This window comes from Acinonyx jubatus, chromosome E1 (genome assembly GCF_027475565.1).
Source record: "Acinonyx jubatus isolate Ajub_Pintada_27869175 chromosome E1, VMU_Ajub_asm_v1.0, whole genome shotgun sequence".
Lineage (NCBI taxonomy): Eukaryota > Metazoa > Chordata > Mammalia > Carnivora > Felidae > Acinonyx > Acinonyx jubatus.
The window spans coordinates 51073291-51089792 of record NC_069397.1 but is presented as its reverse complement, the minus strand read 5'-3'; the positions used below and the strand labels follow the sequence as shown (position 1 = coordinate 51089792).

Here is a 16502-nt window from a genome sequence, read left to right as displayed (position 1 = left end):
TTCTCTTAACTCTGTGAATTTTATTTTGCATGTATTACCTCTTAAGTGCTTTTGTAGTTGAGTTTTCCTCTGACCCTTCTTCTCGAAGATAGGGATGTACCTTAGACATCATATCAGTCATAGAAAACACACAATAGATACCAAGTATTTGCTGTCTAATGAGGACAGTTTTAGTGACAATCTTATATAACTTTTGCCTAAAGAATCCTTACTTTTAATGTGTGGATAACTTTTATTCTACAATAGGCTGTATAAATCTTACACTACACATAGTGGTAAGGCATAAGAAACGTGTGTGTGTGTGTGTGTGTGTGCGTGCGTGTGTGTGTGTGTGCGTGCGCGTGCGTGTGCGTGTGTATAGAACACACTGGCACCTTTTCAGAGTAATGTTGGCACCTGTCTATCAAAATAAATGAATGTTTCCATTTCAGTTGCTTCATTTGTCAACAACACTACATGTCAGAGCATGTGTTAATCCATATGACTCGTCCCCTTAACTTATACATCTGGTTTTTATGCCTATCAGAATTAAATATGTCAAACCTCAATTTTTCTTACTTGTTTTTCAAGGTACCAGTTTTTGTTCTGGGATGTTATGCATGTGTATGTTTCAGTAATGGCTTTTTTTTTCCCAGACAAGCAGAGAATATGGTAAAGACAGTTTATAATTTATCAAGATACCACAGTACCACAAACTAATTTTTCTAACAAAAATACTAGACAGTTAAATAATAAGGACATTTCAGATTTATGTATGTATCCGTTCATTGAAAAATAATTATTTTTAGACTTCATGGAAACAAAGGTGCCCAAATGCCATCATGGAACTTATTTCCAGTGGCGGAAACACTCAAATGATCACCCAAAGGCAGTATTAACACTGGTGATGACAGCAGTGTGTGACATACGTGATGTACCACGATGGCGTGGAGCAGGGTGCTGGATCATGGTCAGGGAAGTTGGGAAGGCTTTCCCAAGAGAATGAGTGAATGGGGAGAGAAGGGCTCAGTGACATCACAACATGGCGCCACCTTCACGTGGCTCATAGTTTGGTTAAATAGAGTAACGTGAATTGGTGAGTGCCACAGAAAGTCACACAGGGTCTCTGAATAAGTCTGTATGGGTGTTGATTCTCCTTTAAGTCTGGGATTGGTGTCATGAAGATATTAATGTGCTGACTCTTGCAGTGTGGGTGTTTGGTGACGATAGCCCACGATTAAAGACAGCGCCAACATGGAGTTAGCATGGCACACATTTCTGCAGGACCCAAGGGAAGGTTGAGATTTGGGATGTTCTCATTTTTGTTTTGTTTTGTGTTTTGCAAGGGATTGAACTATTTCATTGCTGTCCTCATGGCCTTCAAGTTCAGAGCTGGGTTTTTTCTCTACAGTCATGCCAGCTTCATTCAGCAGCTACGTAGATACAGTGATCCATATCTGTGTATATTTATTTATTTAGCCCTAAGCCTTTTTCAAGAATTCATACAAAATATTCCTGGTAAATGAGTTTTTTTAAATTAATTTATTTATTTTGAGAGAGAGAGAGAGAGAGAGATGAATGGGGGAGGGGCAGCAAGAGAGGGAGAGACAGAATCCCAAGTGGGCCTTGTGTTGTCAGCCCAAAGCCCAATGCGGGGCTTGGAACTCATGGAACTGTGAGATCATGACCTGAACAGAAACCAAGAGTCAGCTTAACTGACTGAGTCATGAAGATGCCCCATTGGTAAATATGTTTTAATCGTTATCTTCCTCCTCTTCCGCATCCTGGGTAATCTGGAAGTAATGCAACTCGTAACCCTCTTTACTGTTAGCAGCTACACACAACCAGTCATGTGGATTATTCTTCACATATGTTTTGGTAAGAAATTTCAGATACCTTTTGGAGAAAGGCACTTCAGAAGTTAACAGTGATCTTGCTCTTGCCTCTTTCAGTGGTTACAGCCCCTCCATGGAGATTCCCAGCTTTGCCATTCACTTGGATTCTCTTTTGCAGAAACTGCTCAAAATTGGCAGCATCCATGATTCCATCTTCTACAGGGTGTGTGCAGTCAAGTGTAAACTTCAGAAGTTGATTCTTGATTTTTTTTCTGCCCCCCACCCCCGCCACAAGTTTTTTTTGCACCCCCGCAGGCGCCATGGTGGCAATGGAGGCAGAAAAGACAGTCAGTCATTGCATTATAATTTGTTGGATGAGTCCCATTTCTTTAGGACAAAAGGGACACAGGAGCTCAAGAAAACCAACACAGCACTCTCATGCCCTTGGTGATTGGGATGCTGTCTCCTACGAGTGGGCTTACAGGATGTGTATATACTTAAACACAGCATTTTCTTTGAAAGTGTATTCAGTTCTGTTAATCCATCCTATAGTGTGTGAAATTTTTTGGAAGCAAAACCTCTAATGCTCTCCTACCTTCATAGCATGCTCTTTGCTTTATAAACAACAAAAGACAAGGGGGAAGTTATAGGTTGAAGTGGAAATACATCTATATGTCCTAACACGCACATAAAGTGGTAAATTCTAACACTATAACTAAGGATTTCACACCAGTAATCTTCCAAGAAGGCCCCTCTGTTTTCCCCTATGGCGAAGAAAAGCAGCCAAGTTTCTCTTGTTCAGCATCTTGAAATGGGCTCAAGTTTGATCCAGTGGTATGTAACTGTAATGGTTGTGGAATATTGCTTAACTTGCCAAGCAATCAAGCATAGCCATTTGCTTGTACAGCATGGGGCAGACCTTTCTGGAAGCCTTATGTCAGGAGGGTGACTATTGCGTCTCTTCATAGACTCTCTTTTTTCTTATAACTTCTTGTACCTGGATGTCTGAATGCCCACCTGGTAATAAATTCCTTCTCTTTCTTCACCAGAAACATTATTGCAGATTTTTTTTTTTCAAACCAGGGAATTTAAAGGTTTCGGCAGAATAAAATCTCTCTGATCCCATTTTATTTGAGGCAGTGCCATAAGGAGAGAGGCAACAAAAAAGAGAAATGAAACCAGGAAGAAAAGGAGGAGAAACTAATATTATTGAGCAAATACTGTGTCACACACTATGATGAGCACTTTACACAAGTCATGTCTTTACATTTATAACTTCTCCGTTAAGTTTATTTTACCCTTTGTAGATGAGCAAGCCAAGCTCAGAAAGGTTAAGCAAATTAGTCAAATAGTGAATTGGAATTCGACAATTATTTAATCGCCTCTCACCCTCTGCCAGTGCATTCTATTAGCGTTATGATCTGTTTCAAATACCGTTATTTTATCAGCACAAACATATTCAGCTGACATACAAAATAACTAGATGAAATGATTGGCATAGTGAAGAAAAGTAGCTTGCAGATTGACTTCTGTATCCTCAACCAGTGGCTCTTGCATTAAGTATACACATTCAGGGCTTGGCTGGACGTTCCAGGAGCATCTCCCCACTGCTGACTTGTAGGCTTCTCTCCTCTAGTGTCTCTCCAACGGCAGTTCCAGTGCCAAAGCCAATCCATCAACTTTTCAAAGGGTGCCAGAACTTTTCGTTCATTCAACAGTCTTTCAACAAGTGTTTATTGAGTTCTTTATCAGGCAGAGTCCTGGCAGGAAAGAGAGCTCATCACAGATGGTACAAATGAAAAGATTTTAATGAAGGGTCGACTTAATGATATGTGGGCAGGGTTACAAGTAAAAATAGAGAAAGGATACAGTACCCAGAAATTAGGAGCAGCAGGAAGCCATTACACCCCCACAGTGGAAGGAATTAGAAGAGATTGCTTTCACGGAAGGGACAGAGTACTGGCAGGAGCTCTCTGGTTGTGGGGGGGACACAGCTCCTGCTGGAGATGGACTGAGGCAGTGATAGGGCCGGGAGGAATACCACAGTCCTTCTCTCCTCCCTCCCTACACATCTTCATAGTGCCTCCCGTTGGCTGAAGCACCCCAAAGCCATCTATCTAATGTTGGGTGCAGCTCACAGGGGTTTACCTCCAAGGGCACAGAGCAGGGCACAGAGGGCTGAAAATGGATCTGGGGTGAGTTGGGGATGAAGCATTACTTGTCCAAGTACCCCCAAGTGTCTGGCTCTAACCTAAGCACTAGGGATGGAGCAGTGAGCACAACAGACAAGATTCTGGACTCAGGCAGCTATGTTCTAGTGCAGGATGGAGACAAAATAGAACAACGACAAAAAAAAGGTGAATGCTGAGGAAAGCCATAGAATGTCCCATGGTGATGAGCACCAAGGAGAAAATAATGAAGCTGGGAAAGGGGTTTTGAAATGTGTGGAGGGTAGAGTTTTAGGTACGGGCATCCAGAAATGCCCCCTTTCACCCCCAAAAGATGGCATTGTCAGAAGACCTAATTAAAAGGAGGAGGGCATGAGCCATACTGGGAAAGAAGCATCACATGCAGTGAGGACAGCAAGTGCAGAGTCCCTGAGGAAGGCAAGGGCCTGGCCTCGTAACATGCAGCTGCAGACAGGTGAGGGAGGAAAGAGGCAGGTGAGATGGAGTCAGGGCTTGACTCAGAAGGTCTCTTTGACTCATGGCATCTTTCTCCATCCCGTGGCTTCACGTTTGTGTTTTGTCTGTGACCAGACGCTGTACAGAGGAGGTAAAATGCTGATAGCAGAGAAAAGCTGAGAGGTGCAAGGTGATTCATCCATCACCATCTAGTATGGGCCAGTTCTCTTGTGGTAGGCCAGTTGACAGCACGCCTTCCGTTTATAGATTGGTTTTTGTTGGGTGTGATGCATATTCCTGTGGCAATCACCTTTGGCCAGCGTATTAGAACACATGGTAGACCATAGCGACCAATGCATAAGATGCAGTTTAGAAGGGACTGTGGCATTACTTAAGCTTCTCCAGGAGAAGCCATGAAATCAGAGAGTACTTGATTATACTTCTCCTGTACCCTGGGCCTTTTAGGTTTTCTGTACCCTCTAAAATAGAGTTTCAACTGCAAATTATAAATATCTTAAATGTATGTATGAGCTTCTCATGACTAGTCATTACCACCTCTCACTTAGATAGTATATTCATGCATGTATGTGTATATATGTGCATATCTGTATCTCTTTACATTTATAGATCTATCTATATACATATCTATTGTATACATATAGATAGATAGTTCCTTAGCTTTATATATATAAACTTCCTTCCCAACCTTTTTTTTCTGAAAAATTCCTTTCAGCCATCAAGATTTCACAGCTCAGGTATCACCTCCTTCAGTGAAACTTTCCCAGATAAATCGAAGACATCTTGACCAGACTCTTCATGATGTCATGGCATTCAGTTCAGACAAATGTTAGAGACCTAATGATGCTGATTTGTGGTTTATCTCTTTACAGATCAATGATCCCAAATTAGACTGTGACCTTCTGATGGCCAGAGATCCCTTCTACCCTTTTGTGTTCCTGTCTTTAAAAAAAAAAAAATTAATGTTTGTTTCTGAGAGACAGAGACAGAGCATGAGTGGGGGAGGGGCAGAGAGAGAGGGAGACACAGAATCTGAAGCAGACTCCAGGTTCTGAGCTGTCAGCACAGAGCCTGACAGGGGACTGGAACACACAACCACGAGATCATGACCTGAACTGAAGTCATTGGGTTTGAACCCATAACCACGAGATCATGACCTGAGACAAAGTCGGACGCTTAACCAACTGAACCACCCAGACTCCCCTTTTGTGTTCCTGTCTTAGCAGGGCATATGGTTCATTGAACTTGATTAGAGCTTAAATTTATTTATGTTTCAGTTAGTTATATTCCAGTTATTTGGCTAACTGTGAAATATTATATTTTATTATTACTATTTATATAATTTATATTATAATTTATTATATTATATTTCAGTTAATATAGAGTGCAATATTGCTCAGAAATAGAATTCAGGGATTCATCACTTACAACACCCAGTGCTCATCACAAGTGCCCTTCTTACTACCCATCACCCATCTAGGCCATCACCCACCCACTTCCTTCCAGCACAGAGCAGACTGTTTTTAAAGACAGGTGGTAGATAGGTAGGTAGATAGATAGATATATAGATAGATAGATAGATAGATAAAATGAATAAGCCTTATTCCTCATTACATGTATATATTAGATACATAGGGCTTATCTTAAATGCGAGTTTGCAGGACTGATATCCTCAGCGGTTCAATATTAAGAGGATGTGCCGATGAGATCATGGATAGTGCTGTCAAACGGACTCTAAGTTTTAATTTACTAAAAATTCCAGAAAACAGATACCTCGAACATAGATAATTTGTTGTTGGCCATGAAGCAACCACAGAATACCCCAGCTTCCCTCAAATCCAGTGGCCTTGCTGAACCTGTCATCTGGGAGGTCTTTGTGATTTTATCTTATCTCTATTTGAGAGTCATAAAGATGAGTAACTAAAATGTGGTTAATAAACCCCAGCTGGGCATTTTCTAGGTGAATAAACACACCACTTTTTCTACTGTTTTTTCATGTGGAAATGATGAATAGGACTCACAACTCTTGTTTTCATTGTAAGTAGAAAAGTAGAAATAATATCAAGTTATGATACTTGAGGTTGTTATAAAGTGCTTTAGAGACACCCTGAAAGTTTCAAATAATTATAGCTCCCGTAAAATTTTTATGGCTGCCTGTGGATTTTCATGATCAAAGAAAAAGTAAACAGAGAACACTTTTAGCTCAAAAGATATTCAGACCCTTATGATTTTTTTTTTGTTGTTGGCTCTCCCTCTATTCCTAAAAGAGTGATTAATAGTTTCACAGTGTAAAAGCACTCATATTTGAGATTAAGTAATTGGATGAAATTGATTCCTGAATCTAATCTTCGTGCACCCCAGGCATACTGCATAATATATCATCTTGGTGATTAAAAATACAATGAGCTAGATATAAAGAAAGTTTTCCAAAAACTTCAAGTTACCAGTTTCATTCCAGTCCAGCTTATAGATTTCAGCTCCATGTTTTTTCCTTTGCTAAAAAGTACATTATTACTACAAATAGTGGAATTTGAAGAGTTATAGATTAGATTTTAGTATCATTAATATTAGTATCTTGATTTTAATAATTGTGCCGTGGTAATACAATAGATTGTCCTTGGTTTTAGGAAGTAACAAACTGTTTATATGAGTCAAGAGGAAACATGTCTTTTCAATGGCCCAGAAAAAAAGATTATGTGTATATGTGCATACATACATAGGCATATGATGTGTGTATATGCATGTACACATATATACATGTGCACAATTATATACACACCCATATACATATATGTGAATAGATACATACACACCTTTATGCATGCATCCATATATAGATTTATGAAATACATACATATTGAATATACATACATGAGAAAACATATCCCATGCATATATAGACAGCATACATGTGTGTACATGAATGTACATACGTATGCATATTTTACCTATTTTATCACTGAAACATGCTTTACATTTCTTATGTTTTACATAAAGATATTTACATATAGTGACTCTGAGTGACTAATGTATAAGAATCCTTTGCACTGTTTTGAAACCTTGATATGTCTGAAATCACTTTAAAATTAAAAAATCAAAGCATTTTAAGGCAGGTTGGAAGTACTTCATTCTACCAAGTGTTCTAGAAGCAGGTAGAGGATTGAATCCACATACAAAGATTTGGCTTTGTGCTGAGGAAAATTGTGGTTTTCAGACCCTAATTGCATTTCTAGTTCTAGTCAGCAATTCTATGGAAGGTGTGTAAGGAACAAGAGTGAAAGAAGCTTTTACAACTCAGAGTAAGGAAAATATATATACATATATACACATAATTCTGATCTAGAGTGGGTCCACTTGTATTGTTTTAACTGAGATAAATTTACATAACCATTTTAAAGCATATAATGCAATGGTGTCTATAGCACATTTGCCAGATTGTGTGACCACAGCATAACCAAGTTCCAAAACACTTTTATCCCCTCCCCACACCCCCTACCAAAACAAACAAACAAACAACAACAACAAACAACAACAACCCACTTTCTGTTAAACAGTAACTTCTCTATCTTTGGCTACCACCAATCTGCTTTGTGTTTCTATGCATTAACCTATTCTGGATATTTCACATAAATAGACTCTTACACTCTGTTGCCTTTTGCATCTGGCTCCTTTCACTTTTTGAAGTTCATCCATGTTGTAGCATGTGTGAATACATCGTTCCTTTCTTTGGCCGGGTAATACTCTGTTTCATGTAGATACTATATTTGGCTTACCAGGTTATCCGTTGGAGGGTATCTGGTTTGTTTATACCTTTGATTATTGTGAATTGTGCTGCTATGAACATTTGTGTTCAAGTATGTGTTTGAGAACGAGGTCTCCATTTTTGCTGTGTATACCTAAGAATGGGGCTGCTAGGTCATATGAAAACTCTATGTTTAACTTTTTGAGGAACTGACAAACTGTTTTCCCACTAATATTGATGTTAGGGGCAAGACACATGGACTCATGACCCAGCGATAATCTTTATTTTAAACAATTGTTTTGTACATCTAGTAGTTGTTTAAGGCCATGTCTCATACAAACACCATGAGCAGGACTTGGACATTTCACTTAAATCTATACTAAGCCCTCAAGGAATTCTCATTTTAGAATCAGAATTTAGAACAAGGAAAATGAGTGATCAGGAGTAGAGTATGAGGGTTTTATATGTAATCTACCACGTTTCCCAAATTTTCAAATCTGCTTGCTTTCTGAGTCATTTTAAGAACCCTGTAGGGTGGGGCGCCTGGGTGGCTCAGTCGGTTAAGTGCCCGACTTCAGCTCAGGTCATGATCTCACAGTCTATGAGTTTGAGCCCTGCGTCAGGCTCTGTGCTGACAGCTCAGAGCCTGGAGCCTGCTTCAGAGTCTGTGTCTCCCTCTCTCTTTGCCCCTCCCCTGCTCATGCTCTGTCTCCCTCTCTCTCTCAAAAATAAAATAAAAAACATTAAAAAAAAAAGAACCCTATAGGGAAATCAATAGAGGTATCGTTTTAAAAAAAAGTTATAGAAGTATAATTAACATACAGTGTTATAAATTGTGTTATATACACAATTTCATGTGTACAATATAATGATTCAATAAGTCTGTATATTACTTAGTGTTCATAATGATAAGTATACTCTTATTCCTCTCTATTTCATCCGTCCCTTCACTTCCCTTCTGGCAACCACCAGTTTGTTTTCTGTATTTAAGAGTCTATTTGCTTGTTTATCTCTTTATTTCTTTGTTCTTTTTTTTTTTTTAAGTTTCACATAGGAGTTAAATCACATTGTATTTGTTGTTGTCTGATTTATTTAATGTAGCATTATAACCCTTAGATTCATCTCTGTTGTTGCAAATGGAAAAATCTCACCCTTTTTATGGCTGAGTAATATCCTATTGTATATACATGCCACATCTTCTTTATTCAGTCTTCCATTGATGGATGCTGGGGTTGCTTCCATATCTTGTCTATTGTAAATAATACTGCCAAAAACATAGGGGTGTATATATCTTTTCGAATTAGTGTTTTTGTTTTCTTTGGGTAAATATTCAGTAGCAAAATTCCTGGATCATATGGTAATTTTATTTTTATTTTTATTTTCCAAAGAAGAAAATGGCCAACACACAGATGCAAAGATGCTCAACATCACTAATCAGGAAAATTCAAATCAAAACTGCAGTGAGATATCACCTCACACCTGTCAGAATGGCTAGAATCAAAAAGACAAGAAGTAACAAGTGTTGGTGAGGATGTGGAAAGGAACGCTTGTGCACTGTTGGGAGGAATGCAAATTGGTGTAGCCACTGTGGAAAGCAGTATGGAGGTTCCTCAATACACACATCTTTTTTTTTTTATTTATTTAAATACAAGTTAATGAACATATAGTGTAATAATGGTTTCAGGAGTAGAATTTAGTAACTCGTCACTAACATGTAACACCCAGTGCTCATCCCAACAAGTGCACTCCTTAATGCCCATCCCTCATTTAGCCCATCCCTCCATGCAACATCCCTCCAGCAACTCTCAGTTTGTTCCCTTTGTTTAAGAATACCTCTTATGGTTTGCCTCACTCTCTGTTTTTATCTTGTTTTTGCTTCCCTTCCTCTCTGTTCATCTATTTTTTTTTCTTAAGTTTCACATATGAATGAAATCATATGGAGTTTGTCTTTCTCTTACTGACTTATTTTGCTTAGCATAATACATTCTAGTTCCGTCCACATTGTTGCAGATGGCAAGATTTCATTCTTTTTGATTGCCAAGCAATACTCCATTGTGTGTGTGTGTGTGTGTGTGTGTGTGTGTACACCACATCTTTATCCATTCATCAGTCGATCAACATTTGGGCTCTTTCCATTATTTAGCTATTGTTGATAGTGCTGCTACAAACACTGGGGTGCATGTGTCCCTTCAAATCAGTATTTATGTATCCTTTGGATAGATACCTAGTCGTGCAATTTCTGGGTCATTGGGCCCTTGATTTTGGGGGGAACCCCCACACTGGTCTCCCTAGTGGTTGCACCAGTTTGCACTTCCACCAACAGTCCAAAGGTGTTTCCCTTTCTCTGCAACTTCGCCAACATCTGTTGTTTCCTGAGTTGTTAATTTCAGCCATTCAGATAGGTATGAGGTGATATCTCATTGTGGTTTTGATTTGTATTTTCCTGATGATGAGTGACGTTGAGTATCTTTTCATGTCTATTAGACATGTGGATGTCTTCTATGGAAAAGTGTCTATTCATGTCTTTTACCCATTTCTTCAATGGATTATTTGTTTTTTCGGTGTTGAGTTTGATAAGTTCTTTATATTTTATAGATTTTGGAAACTAACCCTTTATGTGATATGTCATTTGCAAATATCTACTCCCATTCCATCATCCATTTGTTGATTGTTTCCTTCGCTGTGCAGAAGCTTTTTATCTTGATGATAGATCATTTTTGGTTTTGTTTCCTTTGCCTCCAGAGACATGTCTAGTAAGAATTTGCCATGGCTGAGGTCAAAGAGGTTGTTGCCTGTTTTCTCTTCTAGGATTTTGATGGTTTCCTGTTATATATTTAAATCTTTCATCCATTTTGAGTTTATTTTTTGTGTATGGTGTGAGAAAATGGTCCAGGTTCATTTTTCTGCATGTCGCTGTCCAGTGTTCCCAGCACCATTGTGGGTCTATTTCTGGGTTCTCTATTCTGTTCCACTGATCTATGTGTCTGTTTTTGTGCCAGTACCATACTGTCTTGATGATTATAGCTTTGTAATACAGCTTCAAGACCAGGATTATGATGCCTCCAGCTTTGATTTTCTTTTTCAGAATTGTTTTGGCTATTTGTGGTCTTTTCTGGTTCCATACAAATTTTAGGATTGTTTGTTCTAGCTCTGTGAAGAATGCTGGTGTTATTTTGATAGGTATTGCATTGAATATGTAGATTGTTTTGGGTAGTATTGACATTTTAACAATATTTGCTCTTCTGATCCAGGAACACAGAATATTTTTCCTTTTTTGTGTGTGTCTTCTTCAATTTCTTTCATAAGCTTTCTATAGTTTTCAGTGTATAGATCTTTTACCTCTTTGGTTAGGTTTATTCCTAGGTATTTTATGGGTTTGGTGCAATTGTAAATGGGATTGATTACTTGAATTCTCTTTTTGCTACTTCATGATTGGTGTGTGGAAATGCAACCAATTTCTGTACATTGATTTTTATATCCTGTGACTTTACTGAATTCATGTATCAGTTATAGCAGTTTTTTGGTGGAGTCTTTTGGGTTTTCCATGTAGAGTATCATATCATTTGCAAAGAGTGAAAGTTTGACTTCTTCCTTGCTGATTTGGATGTTTTTATTTCTTTTTGTTGTCTGATTGCTGAGGCTAGGACTTCCAACACTGTGCTGACAACAGTTGTGATAGTGGACATGCCTGTCGTGTTCTTGACCTTATGGGGAAAGCTCTCAGGTTTTCCTCCTTGAGGATGATATTAGCTGTGGGTCTTTCATATATGGCTTTTATGATCTTGAGGTATGTTCCTTCTTTCCCTTCTTTCCTGAGGGTTTTTTTTATCAAGAAAGGATGCTGTATTTTGTCAAATGCTTTTTCTGCACTCATCTTAATCATACTTAACCTGTTTCTGAGCTTGGTCTGTTTTCTCTTGCTTTAGAGTTGTTCCCAAATGGTATTTGGCTGCTCTTTCAAAGTTTCCTCCCACCTCAGTCCATCTCATCTTCTACTCCAGACCTCTAAAAGAACAGAATATAAATCTTTTATCCTTGGGGAGATACAAAATATGTCCTACATGTTTGAGCAATAGCCTTCTTTCTCAATCTTCATTTTAGTCTCTTGCTGGTCACACTGATCTCCCCAACTTCTAACCATAGAGCAGTCCCAGGATCATCCCTGAGCCTTGTCTCCATCTACTCACACTCCCTAGAAGTCATTAAGAGTCATGGCTTTAAATGCATCCCATACACAGATAACTCTCAAGTTTTTATCTCCAGCCGGGAGTTCTCCTCTAAACTCCAGAGTTACCTGCCTGCACCAAGACTGTTCTACTTGGTTTTCCAATTGATACCTCAAACTTAATGTGTTTAACACTGTGAACACCTGATTTACTTTCCAACCTGCTTCTGCATTGTCTTTACTATCTCAGTTAGTGGACTCACCTTTTGGAGTCTAAGTCAAGTATTTATATATTTCTTAACACCTGCATTTAATCTGTTAGCAAATCCTATTGGCTCTTTCCTCCAAATATACTCAGATTCCAACTCTTCTCACCCTCTACTGTCCCTGCCTTTGTCCAAGATGCCATCATTTCTCATCCAGATTAGTGCAATACCCTTCTAACAGGTTACCCTGCTTTTTTTTTTTTTCAGGTTTCTGATCCCCTTTGATCTTATCAGTGGGGTCTTTCCAATCAACTCTGTTTTTTTAAATATGAAATTTATTGTCAAATTGGTTTCCATACAACACCCAGTGCTCATCCCAACAGGTGCCCTCCTCCTCAATGCCCATCACCCACTTTCCCCTCCCTACCACCCCCATCAACCCTCAGTTTATTCTCAGTTTTTAAGAGTCTCTTATGCTGTGGCTCTCTCCCTCTCTAACTTTTTTTCCCCCCTTCCCCTCCTCCATGGTCTTCTGTTAAATTTCTCAGGATCCACGTAAGGGTGAAAACATATGGTATCTGTCTTTCTCTGTATGACTTATTTCACTTAACATAACACTCTCCAGTTCTATCCACATTGCTACAAAAGGCCATATTTCATTCTTTCTCATTGCCAAGTAGTATTCCATTGTGTATGTAAACCACTATTTCTTTATCCATTCGTCAGTTGATGGACATTAAGGCTCTGTCCATAATTTGGTTATTGTTGAAAGTGCTGCTATAAACATTGGGGTACAAGTGCCCCTAGGCGTCAGCTCTCCTGTAGCCCTTGGGTAAATGCCTAGCAGTGCTATTGTGCCTCTCCTCATCAGGGAAATACAAATCAAAACCACAGTGAGATATCACCTCATGCCAGTCAGAGTGACTAAAATGAACAAATCAGGAGACTATAGATGCTGGAGAGGATGTGGAGAAACGGGAACCTTCTTGCACTGTTGGTGGGAATGCAAAGTGGTGCAGCCGCTCTGGGAAACAGTGTGGAGGTTCCTCAAAAAATTACAAATAGATCTGCCCTATGACCAAACAACTCTATTTAAAATAGCATCCCAGTAATCCCTAAATTCGTTCCCCACTTGTTCTTCTATAAACTTTACCATTAGACAAATATTACAGAATACTTCTTTGTATATTTCATCTCTCCCTACCTAGAACATGAGCTTCAAAAGAGTAAAGATTTTTGTCTGTTTCTCTTTTTTTACTGCTTTATCTAGAGCTGAGAGTAGTGCCCAGCACATGTTAAAAGTTTATTTATTTTTAGATGCATTATGCGTGAAAGGCAATATGTCTAGAATACCTGCAAAGACTTCTTTGTGGCAAACAATACACACCTGAAATTAAATTAGTATGGTTAAGATATCAGTCATGTTTTGTGTATTTAAAAATATTTTCAGAGCCAGAAGATCCTCAAAAAATAGGAGACCCTTGTATATGACACATTTTCAGAGCCAAAGATACTTTTCTAGGAGGTTTGATTAAAGGTGCCTCCTCAAGTTGATGTGTGGCCTTCAGCAGTATGATTGTACGTGCACTTCTAAACCTCTAGTGAAATGTCCCTAGACTCGGTCTCTGTAGTTCAGCAATGTCATTGTGCCTTTGTGACATGTCAGTGGTCTGACAGCTGGGCAAGCTGTTTAGTCCATTGTGAGCTTAAGCTATAAATTGGTGATGGCAGTAATAATAATAAGGAGCTCACAAGGTACTGGTGAGTGTCAGCTAAGATTTTGGACATGTTTTATAAAACCTTAAACATGCTACAAATGTAAGAAACCTGAGAAAATGTTACAAATTTAAGGATGAGGACCCTCAGGCTAAGTAAAGATATGAAAATTAATAAGTTCAGTTTCATAATTCCCTTACCACAGAACTTTTCTTTACTATCAGATTTATTCAAACTTGATTGAAGGAATTATTCTTGCTGTTTGAGAGAATCCTTTAGGCAGCCTGAAAATAATTTCAGGATGTTAAAATCCCAGACAGTATTCCAGGTTCTCTAAATGGGTATAGTTTTTCAGTGACCAGTCAGATCAAAGCCCCGCCCCCTCCTCTTCTGGCCAGGTTTATTTTTCTACTGTTTTAAGAAATTAATCTTCCACAAGCCCAACGGGTAGCTAAAACAGAACACATATAAGATGGAATGAAAGTTTTCAGGATATCGATACTGATGTAGGCCTCACATCTGCTTTGGGACTTGAGTGTGAATGTCTACACTGACCAAGTGGGCTGTATTTCCTTCTCTATTATCATTGTCACTCACCAGCCTATCATTGATTATCATCTTAGTGCTAAGGATTCTACTCAGCAATTGATGTATGTTATTCTTTTTATACTTTATCAAATCTGTGTGTGGTAAGTATTATTATCCTCATTTTATATTGGAAGAGATTTGAACTCGAGGCGGGGGGGAGCATTATTTTTCTAAACAGGGAGATGACAGAATCAGACTGTAGATTCAAATCTAATTTCAAAGCTCATGGTTCTGTTATCACACAAGTCTCTTTTCTGGCAGCCAAGCTCCGTTTTCATTTTGTAAGTCCACTTTGGTAATAGAGTTCCCCTGAAGGTGGAGAGTCTCAAAAAAGGGTGGGGGGTGGGCAAAGAAAAAAAAAAAGACAATAGAAATTATAGATTTCTGTTTCTATTGTATATATTATACAATATATTGTATATCTTAATACAAAGGTTAAGAGTTGGAAGAAGAGGTATTTCTTATATTCTTATCACAAAATTTTATTTGGACATAGGCTACTCTAACCTGGTCTTGCCTAATTTTGTTAAGACTTTGGAAGATGAGTGTGATCATTGCCCTGGCCTCCTGTGGGTTAGAGTTTAGTTGGAATATTACTAAAAGTTCTTGTTACTATTTACTCTTAAAGTGTCTAACAAATGTATTATCTAAAAATAAAAGTATTCTTAGTTCCCTGTATATTCTACAAATAGAGTTGATGGATATATCCTTCTTTGTGTTTCTTTCAGACCCTTGGTAAAACCCTACTGGGCTATTTGCTTCTTTTACACATATAGTTCACAGAATTAAAAGAAGGTGAAGCCTATATATATCATGGCCCAGCTTCTAGCTCGCCTCTGGCCTTGCTGGTTCTTATTAATGATTCATTTCTTTTGACAGGAGCGGCAACATTTCAGGACTTCTTGGGTGGAAGAAAGTTGGCAGAGAGAAAGTCCACGGTGAGTAGTTAAACATTATATGAATTAATAACCCCCATCAATAGTTTAATGGATGAAATGCATTGATTGCTTTGAGAATTATGCTGAGGTCTACAGTAATAAGCAGAAATGTCTGATTTGACATCTTTTTTTTTTTTTTTATATGTCTGCAACGTAATCTACTACCAATTACACAACAACCCCACCGAAGGAGTGCTGAGTGGTCCCACTACAGTAGTAACATGTTGTAAAAGCTCGGGTTTCAGGACAATTAGCTTCTGGCTGCAGTTTATTACCCCATTTGAGATTTAAAACATTTTTTTTCCATTGCATTCCAACAATGCTTATGTGTCTGGGGCTAACACTTTAAAACAATAATGGAATGGCAAATATCTGTCTGGCTGGCATTTGTTCAAGAAGAAGGGTGTATTAGCGTTAAAAAATCAAGCAAGGCAGAGTGGACAAAACAAAAGCAACTTACTTAATTTCTCAAAATGACCAGGGTTGTAATGTTTACCAAGAAAAAAAATGCCTTTCATTGGCATTTTGTAGAAAATTCAAGAAATAATTTTGGAGAAAAGGATCATTCCTGTTTATTTAAAGGCAATTTCCACATAATAAAAAAGTAGTCCTTTGATAATTCTCATATCCATCTATATGTTTGGTGATCATCACCAGATTTCTGCCCTAAGATATATGAATCTCTTTTAAT

General features: G+C 38.4%; 1 pseudogene; it reads right to left on the bottom strand.

Moving 5' to 3' along the window:
- Nucleotides 1–1501: 1501 nt before the first annotated feature.
- On the bottom strand, nucleotides 1502–2136 carry LOC106984836 (60S ribosomal protein L22-like; annotated as a pseudogene).
- Between the last annotated feature and the right edge of the window lie 14366 nt (nucleotides 2137–16502).